Below are 16,897 nucleotides of genomic sequence, written 5' to 3'. Positions count from 1 at the left end.
GGATATGGCCCTCTGGAATCATCTGTCTCTCCAGATTTCAGAATGGCAGTTGCCCCATGATCTCAGTTCTCCAAGGAGTCTAAGAAGTCACATATTTTCCTTATGTTTTGTCTTTTCTTGGAAGGATAAGAGTGATGACTTGTAATTTTTCTTTTTACATGTTGAAACTGAAGTCATGAAACTATAGTAACCTTTTAACATTACTATCTCATCATTCTCCTTGGCGTTAATAATACTGAATAAGTATATAGCAATAATTATTGGTTCTGAAAAAAACAACTGTTTTCTTTGTGACTGAGATTAACATAGTGAGAAAGATGGGGATAGAAGATATCCCTTCCAAGAGGCACACAGTTACATCTGAAGACATAAACTGATACTCAGACAGTCACCATTCCAGGAGAGGCATCATAAACTACAACATACAGCGTAATTAAATACAGAAAACTGATGAATCGATTTAAAAGAGTAGAAGGTGGCGTTGCTAAGGTATACATGCACACTTAAATGACAGTTATGAAAGTGTGCATATGCTTCTAGTTGAATTAAGCATCTGATTAGGTGATTATTATGTTGATTTGATTTGCTCAATTTGTGTCTTGAAAGACAAGATGCTAATTAAGACATTAAAAAATTTATTTTCACAGGGCTATAGGAAAACCCCAAGTTAGAAAAGTCAAAACTTTGCTGTTATATTAGCAGTAGTGTATTAACTGTCTGAAGAAATGAAAGAGAAAAATAAAAATCATATTTTAAAAACGATATTTGAAATAGAACCGAAGACATTAGATTTTTATAAAAGAACAAAACAGCTTGCCCAAGTTCTGTTTTTACTGAACACAAGTATTTTTAAAAGTCTATCTTCATGTTTGCTTTTCAGTTTGAAGAGCTTGCTTTTATTACAATTTACTAAATTATCATTAAAATTAACCAATTAACCTTTCAATCAACAGCAGATGCTCCTTATCTCTATCCATGATTCATCCACACAGTGAACAATTTAACAAATATTCTATTTCCAATATCTTTAGCATGGAAAAAGAACAAAACATTATCTATTGTGCCGTGATAGATAAATAAATATGAATTTTGTAAATTAGAATAGGCTTAGGCTACAAATAAAAAAGATGAGGCATTCAGCATTATATTTGTCAAAACTCCAGCAAATTTGCTCAATCCACTGTTTTAAATAAATAAGAAAAGGAAGAAAACCAGGAATGAGTTGATGGGGAATTGTGGAAACAAACAGGTGAAATTGCAAGATAGACTTCTCTATAACACAACTCTACAACTAAACGATGTTATCCCAGTGGACTTAAGTGGTGGGTCTCTGAACTGAAGCAAACTTTTCTGCAAGAAATTGTACTCCAAGGCAGGAGGAGGATTCTATTTGTTTCCAAGACAAACTAGACTGTCAGAAAGTTTTTGGAAGTATATTGGCCAGGATTTGGCCTCAATATAAGAACTCAGATGAGTAAACTGGGGTCTGAGAAGAGGGCGGTAGTTGATTCTAATACTATCTTATTATTGTGCTAAAGTAAAAAACACATCAAAATAAAAATGAGTTTGAGCCTGCTTCTCAGAGTCTTGATTGAGCAACTTGTTTGCATTTCCTACAGTTTGTAGACTTAAAACAGTGTCATATAATCATTTGGCTATTTTTTTCAAACGTACATGAAATATCAGTACATTTAAATTGTTTGGTGGTTTATCTCTTGGGTATACCAGGTGCTTTCATACTTCTGCTTGGATATATGGGAAGATTCAGCAGGAGCAGGACTATATTATTGCATTCCCATGCTGCTAATAACTTATAATGGTAATTTATAAAGGAAAGACGCCAAGAAACTTACAATCATGGCAGAACAAGAAGCAAACATGTCCTTTTTCACATAATGGCAGGAAGAAGTGCCAAGCAAAAGGAGAAAAAGCCTTTATAAAACCATCATATCTCGACCTGGGCACGGCAGCTCACGCCTGTAATCGCAGCAGTTTGGGAGGTCGAAGTGGGTGGATCATTTGATCATTTGAGGTCAAGATTTCAAGACCAGCCTGGCTAACATGGTGAAACCCTGTCTCTACTAAAAATACAAAAATCAGCTGGGTGGTAGTGGCACACGTCTGTAATCGCAGCTATCCGGGAGGCTGAGGCAAGAGAATCGTTTGAGCCTGGGAGGCGGAGGTTTCAGTGAGCCAAGATTGCACCGCAACAGAGTTAGACTTGGTCTCAAAAAAAACACAAAAAACAAAAAACAAAAAATCAGATCTCATGGGAACTCACTTACTATCACCAGAACAACATGAGGGTAATTGCCCCCCATGATTAAAAATTACCTTCCATCCTCCACCCTGTTCCACCCATGACGCGTGGGGATTACGGGAGCTACCATTCAAAGTAAGATTTGCGTCGGGACACAGAGTCAAACCATAGCAATGACCAATGACTCATATAATACATTTAAGTACATCGATGTGATTTATGATATCATATATACATACATTGATGAGTGTAAGCATTTTTTAAATGGAGATGCAATCTACGGTTTGTTAAAGCCTTCAAATCTTATATGAAAAAATACATTTTAATTTCAATAATAAGATTAGCAAGTCAACTTTTTTAAATACATGTTCCAGTGGCAATGAAGTTCATGCACCATGTGGAAAGCATATTAGTGCCTGACACTGATTATTAAAGTTCCATACTATATCTGATTCCATTTAATTATTCAGAAGCTCTGTAGCATGTAATAAGATATCCTCAAGTATAATTAGAAGCACAGCAATATCTTTTTTAAAAAAAACTATTTGTAGAATCTTAACAGCAATTACTATAACATATAGGTTTTTCGAAACTTCAAGGCAGGTTTTTCTAACCAATTGCTGATTTACTTTTTTGGATAGATGAATTTTCTGCTTTTGTAAAATCAATATGTAAAGGCATCACCCCCTCCACCAAAAAACATTTGCCTGTTATGTAATTAATTATAATTATAAGCTTTATAATGATCTTTAGTCTAAACACAACTCACCTCTCCTGTACATGAACATTAAACACATTCCTTCAACAAACCTGTACTTAATAATGTAGCACAGTACCCTTAGCTTCTTTTAATAACATTCTATTTATAACACTTCACACAATGTGCCCTTCCTGTAAGTGAAGCATGAACACTATGTTAATTAAGTCATACTGTATAAAATAAACAAGATTATATTTTTAATATTCTGGTATAAACAAACTTGCATTTTTATAGGTTGGAAGAAAGTCATAAATACAAAGTTTATGATACCGATTCATTGTTTTTCAATTCAGCTACAAGTTTACTCTTAACAATAAGGTAACTTTTCAATTATTCAACACATTCACATCTTATACTTGTTACAATGTTAGAGGTTTGACCAAGATCTTACCTAATGTTCTTAATTCCAAATAATGACTTGAACTACCTACTCTTTGACAAGTCTAAACTAAACTACCACTTTAGATGTTAATTGATTTCTTCACCTTATCTCTCCCAAAGGAATGCATAAGAGCAACAAACTCTGGTATTTTTAAGACCTATTTTTGTGGTAATCCTTATTGCATAATCCTGCTGTGTGAAAAGACAAACCAGATATTGCTAACATTAATCCCTTACTTTAGAGGAAAAAAGCTAACAGATAATGTTTAAAATATAAGAGGAGAAAGCAACGAATTTGTTTGTGATTTCAATATTGAAGTCTTTGTTATTCATTTTTAAACTATATAGCTTTTTTGTAGGGAGAGCAGGCCCATTTTATGAAGGTAAACCTGGCACTCTATCTAGATACTCCAACCGTGAAAGCCAAATTTCGATCTCCAACTTCTCAATACAAATCCACCATTCATTTGCTCTCCAATGTTGCCCTTCATAATGGTGACAAAACTTCCTTCTTGAAAACACTTTTGAGTATTAAAATTTACTTTGTAAAGGAGGACAGGAGACTCAGAATTTGTTAAGTATGTTTCATGATTGTACATAACTGGAAAATTACTGTATGGATGTCCAAAAGTTTGACTTTTGAATTTGAGAAATCTAACCTGGTAAAACCTATTTTAGCATAGTTGGGCTTGTTCGGAAAAATTGGTAGGCTGGTTTGCAAATATTGTTGGAAAAATAAGTTATGTTAAATCATTAGAGTTCAGATATGAAGGAAAAGATACATATTGACTTCCTAAGTGTAAGTAGCAGTATAAACTGTGCAAACCTACTCAGACAGTTAGGGGCTTTTTTTTTTAAATCCTACTTCTTTAATTATCAGAGACAAGGGGACTTAATACCAGGAAATTTCTGTAAAATTTATGGCAATTCTAGGAGCATCGTAACATATATTCTCATTCTATTCAGTATTAAAATACACAACTACTGTTACAGACATTTAATTAAATTTGGTTGATGTTGGAAAAGTGGTGTCAAATGTTACATTAAGTTATTTCCCAAATTGCAGCGTTGTTTTCTTGAATTTAAGAGATACTATTATGGAATCACAGCTGCATTACCACCTGTGTGACTTTTGATTGAAATTAGGAAAGTGTTGAAGGTTTGTTTCAGTTATTAAACAATTTTTTTCATAAGTCACTGACACAGCTGTGATGAGGTATACATAGAGTACCAAGAATTTTAAAAAATGATGTTTTTCTTATTTTCCTTCTCAATTCTCATACATTACACATGAGAAACATTAATAGGGTTATTTGGGAATGTTGTGGAGTTGTCAGTATTTCACTTCTTAAGAACACGAAATGTGTATTTTTTAAAAGGTGAACACTCAAGTCTATTTATGGTGGGAAAAAGTGCAGTTTTGTGATTAATGGAGCATTTAGATTGTGAATAATACACAACCATAAGAATGTTTCACTTATTTTTTTTTTGTTTTAGTTTTTCGAGACAGAGTCTCTCTCTGTTGCCCAGGCTGGAGTGCAGTGGCGCGATCTCGGCTCACTGCAAGCTCCACCTCCCGGGTTCCCGCCATTCTCCTGCCTCAGCCTCCCGAGTAGCTGGGACTACAGGCGCCTGCCACGTGACCGGCTACTTTTTGTATTTTTAGTAGAGACGGGGTTTCACTAGTGTTAGCCGGGATGGTCTTGATCTCCTGACCTCGTGATCGGCCTGTTGGGCCTCCCAAAGTGCTGGGATTACAGACGTAAGCCACCGCGCCCAGCTGTTTCACTTCTTTTGATACCCATTTTTCTCCACAAAAGTAATTCTAACCTTAAACTAATGTTTCTATAAATCTGTCACTGAATCAGCATGCTTTATTGGAGATGAAATGGAACAGGTTGATATTCCAGTAATATAATCTAATAAGTCTTTAATTACTTTGAATTTCTTACCACTGTAGTCAAATCATGCCAGTAATTTAAATATTTTCGTTGCTCAATATAAAATGCTGTCCAGGCAAATTAAAGAATAACATTAATTATATTCTTATATTTAAGTATTTTTCATATCTAAAGGTACTGAAATTAGCATGCCCTCTAGTTGAAACTTTAGTACTATTACAAGATAGACTGACAAGTCCAGTGTTCTCTCTCTCCTATTGCACACCCCTCTGAAACAAGCATACCAAATTATATGAGGTTGAAAAATATCTTCTTGTTCAAAAATTTAACATTTTTTCACTTGAAACAGTATAAACCTTCAAACTGTAGCCACTGATAATTTATTAATGTCATAAACTTACAAGCCTGCACAACACACTCACGTAGGCATGTGTGAGCACAAATGTGTGCATTAATCTCTTTGAATATGTCAGGATTAAAGAAGTTGCAACAAAAGAATAAGGAAGCTGGTTAAACATTTCTGGTGTTGGTATGTTTGTTTATTTAGTTTTCCTCAGTCCTTTTTATGTTGCTACTAAATCAATGTATCAGACAGATTATAGCCTCAACTCTAATGATTTTGGGTGTAATGGAAGGTTTTACTATTTCAATCTGGATTAATTTAATAACAGTACTCATGAGGCTATACCACTTATTTGAACCTACTGATAAAGTCTCATTATAGTTGCCCCATATCTATTTCTTGCAAGAGTTCCACAGCCTGCCCTGTTAGTGTGGGAAATTATTTAGTCCTCTGAAAGTAGAATGGCATTGAGTTCTGTTTTGATAGTTGCCTTTTTCTTAATGTGTAAAATTCTCTGTAAGGGCAGATTTATTTGTGTTGCTCCTGAAAACATAATACAACAGATTGTGGTGTCCATTAGGTGAGACGCAAAATGTCTTCATTTGTGGTTTAATACAAAGTGAAATTCTTTAAAAATTGAATCATTTCAATAACCAAGTAATATGGAACAAATGGCATGAAATCTTTTCATTTAATCATCAAGAAACTGACAATAGTCCATATGAAAAGCTGCTTCTATGACAAGCGAAGGGTTTGATGGGAGTTTGGAAGAGGCATTCAGCATTTTGTCCTCAAATAAATGTCAACAATTTAGTATTAATGTGTCCCTTAATTATCAAGTTTTCTTTTTTTTTATTGGATTGACTGGCATTCCCGTTGGTATTACTAGAACAGTTGTGGTAGGGCAACTATTAGCTAAACATGGGTTGCTGTTTATTGCGTTGAATTTCTATTTATTATGTAGTAGGAAAGATAAACTCTCACAGTTGATTAATATATGTAAGGGATTTAGCAATATATATTCATTGAACATTTTTTATTTACAATTCGACACATAATTTTCTTGAGTTCTTATTCTGGCTGTAGTACTATTACTGAATATTCTTCAGGCTAAATGGAACAATTCCCATCCCTTGCCTGCATGTACTAACTATTCTTTCATGAAATTCTAGTGCCTATATGGAGTTCTACCATTTACATCAAATAACTCATCTATTTTGCTTAGCTCGACTTTGCTTCAAACCAGCAGATTTCTCATTGGTAGAATTCAATGTTAAATAGTTGGAACATAACCTTGAAGTGAATTCTTTTCTTTCCTTGTACTCAATTACCCTCTTTGAGCTTTTCATAAAGGACTGTGCAAAGTTGCACTGTCAGTGCAGCCAAGACCAAAGTGATAGAAGTAGAAAATGCTCTGGGGAATACTGCAAATGCAATTTCTGCTTCTTGCTTGGAAGTTTGGAGCCAGCAACAGTATAATAGAAACCCTTTGCTTTCTGGATAATCCATTTACAGAGTGATAAGCACTGCTGTGGAGTTAATATCATTTCCAAAAGCAGACCTTTTCATACAGTTAACTATGTGTAAAATTGTCTTCCTTTTCTTTCTTATTTGATGTATATCCCAAATTTATAACCAGTCTGGCATGTACTACCACTAAACATTCTGATCTTCCTCTTAGCATTTGATTTATGATCACTTGAAAAAGAGATATGTCTAGAATGCTTTATTACATATATCTTCTTGGTACATTTTTGCTTAATTTTTTCATTCTAATGAGATTATTTTCAAATTCATTTTTCTTAATATTTTTATAATTCTAAAGTGTGAAGTAATTTATCTGCTTTTTTTCCTATGAATATACTCTTTTAGTGTTTGTATATTTTTCTCCATAGGGCATCATTTTCCTTACCCATAGAGAGTAATATACTATTAATAACTCTGTATTGGAATGAACAATACTTTATATACGAAGTTAGAGTGATCCTGCCCATGTTTCCCTTTTGTTACATTGTGTCAACTCAGTCTGTTATCAGTAAATCAACTTTGGAAATCTTAGCATACTACATAGTAAATTATTAACCTCATTATTTGCAAAGCTGAAGGTTACTATCAAAATTATTACTTTTGAGTAAGCCATTTATGCCTAGGCTAGCCAAATATAAAAGCTATATCATTGACCCAGTGTGGTGGTTCATGTCGGTAATCTTAGCACTTTGGGAGGCCGAGGTGGGTGGGTCATAAGATCAGGAGATCAAGACCATCCTGGCCAACATGGTGAAACCCCTCCTCTACTAAAAATAAAAAAAAAAAAAAAAATTAGCCAGGCGTGGTGGTGGTGGTGCACGCCTGTAATCCCAGTTACTCAGGAGGCTAAGGCAGGAGAATCACTTGAACCCAGGAGGCGGAGGTTGTAGTGAGCTGAGATCGTACCATTGCACTCCAGCCTGGGTGACAGAGTGAGACTCTGTCTCACAAAAACAAAACAAAACAAAACAAAACAAAACTATATCATTTATTAAATTACAAATCGGGATGCTTTTCACATTGTTAACATTGATGATTGAATTTGTTTTTATATTGGTATCAATTTAATGCAGTAACTGTTAGATTTTTACAAATATGTGACACACATGTGCCCTGGAACTATGTACATCTATTATGCATCAATCGATCAATAAATAATCAAATGTGTGAGATACACTATTTTTGTCTATCTTGTGTAACTATGCTATGAAAACAGAGCCCATTGCAATGGAAATGTGCAGCTACTTAGTAGTTGTTGAGATCTCTCACAAATTCTATATCCTCATGGAAAATCCTTGCTTAAAGAGAGAAACTTGTATTTGAATTCTTAGTCTGCTACACACCTGAGGATTAATGATTCGCTGAAACTTACTCGACTTCAATATTTCCACATATAAAATGTTGGTCAAAATAATACAATGATTAATTTTGCCTGTATTGGCAAAAAAAAAAAAAAAAAGAAAGAAAAGAAAAGAAAGAAAATAATCACTCAAGCGCCTTAAACCTAATGGGAAATTATTGTCTTGTTGTTATAGGAATACCTGAACTAAGTGTGGCTGCAGAGTGATTTAATGCTGTGATTTGTCTGCTTCATCAGGGACTCACTTTGCTTTCACTTTTTCTTTTGCATCACCATTTTAACATTCCATCTGTTTTTTGTTTGTTTGTTTTGTTTTGAGATGGAGTTTCATTCGTCACCCAGGCTGGAATGCAATGGCTCCATCTCGGCTCACTGCAACCTCTGCCTCCTGGGTTCAAGCAATTCTCCTGTCTCAGCCTCCTGAGTAGCTGGAATTACAAGTATGCTCCACCATGCCTGGCTAATTTTTATAGTTTTAGTAGAAACGTGGTTTCTCCCTGTTGGCCTGATTGGCCTCGAACTACTGACTTCAGGTGATCTGCCCGCCTCAGCCTCCCAAAGTGCTGAGATTACAGACACGATATAGCAATTTTGACATTTGATTTTTTGCTTCCTATTTTATAAAGTTGAAGAAACCCTTCCCAGAAGCCCTACAGAAAGTTCCTCTAATTACTCCCTAAATAGAATTGCGTCACACATTTCACTTCTAATCCAATCTCTCTGGCAGGTGTAGTGAAACCACAGTGCTTAGCTGAGGTCAGTAAGGACTTGAGCGTGGTGGATGCCCAAACAAACTAGAGCCTCTGGCAGCACAAAGTAAGCAGGGATAGGTGCTAGGCAGATAATTAGAAAGACACCCTACAAATATAATAAGTTTGTTGTCCAAGGTAGAGTGAGTACATCCGTAAGTCACCCAGCAGGGTAGCTATCACATAGTGATGCTTAAAGAAAAAAGTAAACTTAAAATATTGCACTCTACCCCAATATATTGAACTTCTACAATGTTTCAGGTACCCTGAAAGCCACCAGCAACATAAATGTATTGAAGACATTTGCTGAAGTCAAATACCTAATGATGGATGAGTCAAAAAATACAGTATATAAATAAAACATACAAACAAATGAACATACTGACTCACAAGTTAATGATACAGATGCTATGATCAAGGGAAATTCATACTGAAATGAACAAAAATAAGAGGGTATTAATCACAGATTTGGATGCAACAGTGAGAAGCAAGCGGGAGTCAAATTTGAGTGAATACAATGATGGTGTACTTTATTCTAAAAGTATGTTTTTGCCAGTCAGGGGAAGAATAATACATTAGATTTTCTGGGGGAAAATCCTACACTATGAATTGTAGGGACAATCCTACTAATAGGAACATACAGGAGAAAGGATGATTGTAGAGGCATGGGTCCCTGCTTCCGGTCATATTTGGTTAGCAGGGAAGGGCCTCAGAGCCTGAAGAAGAGGTTATTTGTTTTAGGCTGGAGAATTTAAGCCATCTGACTGGTGAATTAATAACACTTCCCAGCTGTTGTCTTGGGGTAGATCCAGTAGCATAATAAAATGGCAGTCCCTTGGCTTCCAGTCTATTTTGCCAACTTAATATTCATCGTTGGAAAACATTGGTGTCTCTTCTGCCGTGTTCAGGCACCAAGACCTAAGCGTACATATAGTATGGTAGACGAAGGACTTGACTTGCTACCTTCAACTCTCTAGTGAATTGGTTGCCTTACAACTTGATTGTTGCATTTTTTAATGGAGCAATTCAGGCAGCCAATCCATTCTTGGGCAAGATGACTCTTACCTCTCAAAGTGGTAGAACTGTGCTGCTAATTTCCTCCGATTATTGTGCTGACTATACTTTGTTACATTCCCTTTCCCATTCCTTGGAAAGGATCTATATCTTTTGGGAAACTTAGTTTGAGAAAGTTAGTCTTCTCAAAATCAATGAGTTTAAAACTAAATTTGCTCAACCAATTGAATATCCTATCCTATTCTCTATCTCCAAATTTCAGAGAGGTGCCATACCTTAGGAAACAGTGATTGGGCATATGATAATTATTTTCCTTTTATCTCAATTTCCTTGTAAAAATGTTTTCAACATTTGGCGCATTTGATACTCAAAATGTAAAAAAAAAAAAAAAAAGACTAGGAAAACTGAAAAATTTTTACCTGACTAGTGGTAAATTCTTACCCTCTTGGCTGTTGTTGCTTACCTGATAATACTTTCCATGCAGTATGCTTGGTTTCTGGTTGCTCACATGTATGCATTCTTAGAAAAACTCCATGTGAGGGATTTACGCATTTCTTAGGTTCCTAAGTACCCTGACTTGACCTCTACCTCTTCTCAACTTCCACTTTATTTTTTGTGATTTGGCTACTGCAGAGGGCCTTCTCTTAGTAGCATGCTCTCTTAATGTCTTGACTTAATGGCTAGCATGCAGTAACCAATGCGCTCTTCTCTTATGAAATAAAGGCATTTAGGCTGACAAGGGAGAGTCTTTTTTCTCTGGCTATACTTTTCCATTTGGCTTATCTCCCTGTTTAAATAATCACAAAAAAGTGGATCATTAATGCCACTATATAGATCAAAGAACCAAGTAGGACAATTGGACAATGAGACTAGGTTCTTTGGTTTATATATAGGATTTACGTATATGGAACTACTCTTCCCTATGTATAATCCTCACCTGTCTTTATCAGGAATCCTACTATTGGTCATCCTGGGGTTTTAATAAAGATCCTACCAATATGTATGTGACAAGATCTTGGCAGGTCTACTTAGAATAACAAGTAAACATACCCACTGCCTAGTTATGCTTTGAGTTTTAGAGCATAAGCTAGAATGGGCTATCGTTTCAAAGGTCTACCTTCCCTCAATAACGCGATCGCACAGTCACATCTTTTTCCATGCACCTTAATTGGGAAATAGTTCTCCACTCCTACAGTTAAAGTTTAGATATAGAATTTGCTTTGGGGATGAACATTCAAGAAGCAAGCCCAGGCTTGAAAAATTATTGTACTATTGCATCTATTCTCGAACATCTGAAAATTTTAAGAGAAAAACATAGTTGATGTATAATCCCAGCACTTTGGGAGGCCGAGACGGGCGGATCACGAGGTCAGGAGATCGAGACCATCCTGGCTAACTCGGTGAAACCCCGTCTCTACTAAAAAAAAAAAAAAAACTAGCCGGGCGAGGTGGCGGGCGCCTGTAGTCCCAGCTACTCCGGAGGCTGAGGCAGGAGAATGGTGTAAACCCGGGAGGCGGAGCTTGCAGTGAGCTGAGATCCGGCCACTGCACTCCAGTCCGGGTGACAGAGCGAGACTCCGCCTCAAAAAAAAAAAAAAAAAAAAAGTTGATGTATTCTGTTTTCCTCAAGAGGGTAAAAAATTCTCAGGGAGCCGTAACTTGATCAGCTGAACTCTGACTAGTTTCTGCTAAGACCCCAGTCACATGTGGAGGTGTGGAGGACTACAAAGCTCAGCAGCGCCACCAAACTAAACTCAATCTGTATTAACTAACACTCATTTGATCTGGAAATTAATGAGAATAAATGATTATTATTTTAAGCATGACTTTTAGAATAGTTAAGTATGCAGGATTTTTGTGGCCATAGCCAACTAACACAAGGATTTAATCTCAAGTATCAGGTCACAGAAAAAGTCAAATTTAGCAAAATGATATACTAAAATAGAAAAAAAATGAATATCTAATATATAACTTTCTTTTTCCTTCTGCACTCCAAAACTTATTTTAAAACTGGACGAACAATGACGAAATCAGGTTTTACGTTTTATTTTTTTCATGAAACATGACTTGCTATCAAATACATTTGCACTAGTACTGAGTTCGAATTTATTCAGCAATTCCATCAAGTATCTTTTCATACGGATACACAATTCGCTGCATAGTTTGTCATTCTCTACGCAAAAATCCTCTGTAGTTAGAAACTTCACCTTCATTTTGATTACTTATTACAATTATTCCAACATTTTTTTCAGTTTGTTTTAAATGTACCTTAAGTGTTTCATTCTTTTTCAAATGTAACAAATTTGTACCGCATGTAATATTGAAAAGATTTGTAATTTCGGTAACATTTCAATAATAGTGAAAAATATTGGCAAACTTAAATTTAGAAAATTCTAAGCAACATTAGGACGCATGGTATATGTTTAACATTAAGTTAAATGAGGGTATTAAATATATAAATATGGCTTAAATAGGAAAATAGTATTTTCAAAGCAGGAAAATAGTATTTTCAAACAAGAAAATATTTTTCTATTTTGTTTCAGCCATTTTGTAGTTTTTCTTGATAGCAAAGGTTTTCTGATTTCTGAGTTATTTTGTAGAAATTGGAATACATGTCACAGAGGAATTTTGGCCTCATAAAGTATATCAAACACTTTATGGCTCCTGTTTCATTTTTGTACTTCCTAGTCCTTTTAAACACAACAAACATGCCTTAGGGTTTTTCTTAAAATCATTTTGAAAGTGTGTTTCTGTTACGAGCCATCAGTATGAAATATGGTTTTCTGATAGCATGATGGCTAAAATAAGTTTTCTTCTTTTTTTCATAGATGGATGACAGGTTGTATATGTGAGGTCCCTCTATGTGTCTTTATGTCAAGAATTCAGGCCGGGCGCGGTGGCTCAAGCCTGTAATCCCAGCACTTTGGGAGGCCGAGATGGGCGGATCACGAGGTCAGGAGATCGAGACCATCCTGGCTAACACAGTGAAACCCCGTCTCTACTAAAAAATACAAAAAAACTAGCCGGGCGAGGTGGCGGGCGCCTGTAGTCCCAGCTACTCGGGAGGCTGAGGCAGGAGAATGGTGGGGACCCGGGAGGCGGAGCTTGCAGTGAGCTGAGATCCGGCCACTGCACTCCAGCCTGGGAGACGGAGCCAGACTCCGTCTCAAAAAAAAAAAAAAAGAATTCAAACATGCTCTTGAGAAATGGTGCTTTGAAATGCAAACATGCAATATAGGTTCAAAAGATCTTTTACAATGGAAGGTTATTTAAGTATATTCCAAAATTAAATAAAAAGTAATTTGAGGTTCAAAAGAAACAGAAGTCAAATCAACCATTAAATTTCTATTTAACTGATTAATGTATTTACATGTTATAATGAAAACCCAACATTAAACTTAATACTTTTATTTTACACTTTACATGTAACATACATGTCTCAAGTTCTTTTCTTTTAGGAAGCTCTGATGATTTCAGGTCATGTTCCAATCTGTGTAATATAATGTGTTAACAAGTACCACATTTTTCTGTAGATCTTGATGCAACGGCGTGAAATTGCATTTTCCTGTCACTTACTGTGTATAATTATTAGCCCTAAGTAGCCAGTTAATATATACGCAGGATCCAGTGGCTATTCTTTTTCTGTTTCTTGCACTGCATGTGGGAAGACATTCTCCTTCAATGCTCATACTGAGACAGGTCTTCACTAATTTAGACAGTTTATTTTGCCAAGGTTGAGGACACACTTCCGTGATACAGTCTCAGAAAATCCTGAGGACATGTGTCCAGGGTTGTAGGGGCACAACTTGGTTTTACACATTTTAGGGGGACATGAGACAACAATCAATATATGTCAGGAGTATGTAGGAAGAATGAGACATGAATGAATGTATGTAGGAAGTGCACTGATTCGATCTGGAAAGGCGGGACAACTCAAAGCAATTCAAAAGCAGAAAGAAGCGACAAGGGGCTTCCAGGTCACAGATAAGTGAGAGATAAGTGGTTACTGTTTTTGCATTTCTGATTAGCCTTTCCAAAGGAGGTAATCGTATATGTACTTATCTCAGTGAGCAGAGAGACAGTTTTAAATAGAATGAGAGGCAGGTTTGCCCTAATCAGTTCCCAGCTTGAATTTTCTGTCTAGCTTAGTGATTTTGGGGGCCTAAGATATTTACCTTCCTCTATATAGATAACATATAGATATATAATATGTATGTAAATGCAGATGTAACACACAGTAAACAGATAAGAACACTAAGAACAAGTCTACAGACATAAATTGAGCCACTGAGATGATAATCAATTTATTAAAAAGTACAATCTACCAAAGCTCAACCAATATAAAGTAAATAATTTAAATTCCCTTGTAGCAATTAAATAAATTGAATTTGTACTTCAAAATTTCTTCCAAAAATATATCTCCAACTTGAATTTGTACTTCAAACTTTCTTCCCAAAATATATCTCCGGTTACTAATGGTTGTACCAGAGAATTCTTTTAAAGCTTAGAGAGAAATTAACACTGATTTTATCCATTCTTCTAGAAAATGATGAAGAAAGAACAATTTACAACTCATTTTATGAATCCAGTATTACCCATATATTAAAATCAAACACAGGCAGTACAAAAAAAGGAAAACTAAGACAAGGCTTCCTCATGTACACAGGTGCAAACATCCTTAAGAAAACATATAGCAAATAAAATATACCAATATATAAAATTGAATATAGACTATGACCAGGGGCTTTTATTCCAGAGATGCAAGACTGGTTTAGTATTTAAAAGCAGTCAATATAATCCATTTTATTAATAAATTAGAATAAAAAATTACAGAATTTTATCAACTGAAAAAGTTAGATATAGAGGAAAACCCCCTCAACTTGATAGAAGACATTACAGGAAACCTACAGCTATTATATTTAATGATTAATAACTACATTTTCTTCTTAGATCAGGAACAAGACAAGGATATCTGTTGTCACTTTTCTTATTCAACATAGTCCTGACATAGTATCTTTCCCATGGATTAAAAATAAAAATATAAAACCGCCCTACTTGGTAATGATATGATTGTATATGTGTAAAATTCCAAGACATTTGCACAAAAACTTCAATAATGGACCAGGCGCAGTGGCTCATGCCGGTAATCCCAGCACTTTGGGTGGCTGAGGCAGGCTGATCACAAGGTCAGGAGATCGAGACCACCCTGGCTAACACGGTGAAACCCCATCTCTACTAAAAATACAAAAATTAGCCGGCTGAGGTGGCGGACACTTGTAGTCCCAGTTACTTGGGAGGCTGAGGCAGGAGAATGGTGTGAACCGGGGAGGTGGAGCTTGCAGTGAGCAGAGATCGAGCCACTGCATTCCAGCCTGGGCGACAGCTGAGACTCCGTCTCAAAAAAAAAAAAAAAAAAAAATTCATTCAATAACTTGTAAGTAAAATCACTAAATTAACATAGGTTTAGATCCTGACATGAGAAAGGCTTAGTTAAGATTAACAACTGTGTAGGGGAACACAAAAGTAAGAAAAAACGATTGTGCTGGTCCTGAACTTAAAGAAAATCAAGAAATTGCCTACAGGTGCTTAGTCATTCCCCACGCACACATACAAGAAATAAAAGTGGAAGATTCAGAAAGTAGATTTGAAAAAGAAAACCAAAGCAGAGAAAAGATTGCACGGATTGCAATTGTGTAAATGATGCCAAAATTACCATGGAAAGATTGGAGAGCACTACCTGGGGAGAGGCTGCAAAATCCTCAAAATACCCAACAAAAACACCTTTCCAAGATGCCAGGGACCCACACTGGGAAGAAATATCTGCAGAAAATAGACTATACATTTAACTGGAGAGAAATATTGAAAATAAAGAAGAGAGAGAAGATGCAGATACAGTGGTTGTCTAGTTGTCTAGAGATTTATATCTCCAGGTGACTATAAAGAGAGGTTTGATACATATACATAGACCCAACTAGATGTTTCTATAGGGAACTTACTATAAAGACTCAGGTAAAGTAAACATAAAAAGTTGGAGACGGATATACCACCATAACATTAACAAAAGTAATCCTATACTTGCTTTCTTAAATTCAAACACAGTAGAGTTTACAATAAGAAAAATTATCAGTGAGAAAGAGGGGTGTTATGTCACGATAAATGGGTCAGTTTTTCAAGAATACTGTAAAAAATCCTGAAGGTATATGTCCTAACAACAGAGTGTCAAATTACATGCGATAACATGGGAAAAAAACTACAAAGAGAAATTTACAAATTAATGTTCATTATATGAGACTTCAATATCTCTCTCAGTAACTGATCGATTAAGCAAGTAGAAAATAAGAATAGTAGTTGACCTGAATAGCATCATCAATTAACTTCATCCAGTTGACATTGATAAGAGTATTTCATTCAACAACAATAATATACACATTCGTCTCAATTTCACATGGAACAATCAGCAAGATAGACCATACTGTGGACCATAAAACACCTTAACACAATCAAGGAATGAAAATTATGCAAAGTATGTTCTGAGACCAAAGTGGAATTAAACTAGTAATCAATTACAGAAAGATAGCTGGGAAAATCACCAAATATTTGGA

The sequence above is a fragment of the Colobus angolensis genome, unplaced genomic scaffold, assembly GCF_000951035.1.
Source record: "Colobus angolensis palliatus isolate OR3802 unplaced genomic scaffold, Cang.pa_1.0 Scaffold69, whole genome shotgun sequence".
Lineage (NCBI taxonomy): Eukaryota > Metazoa > Chordata > Mammalia > Primates > Cercopithecidae > Colobus > Colobus angolensis.
Note: the sequence above shows the minus strand (reverse complement) of the source record.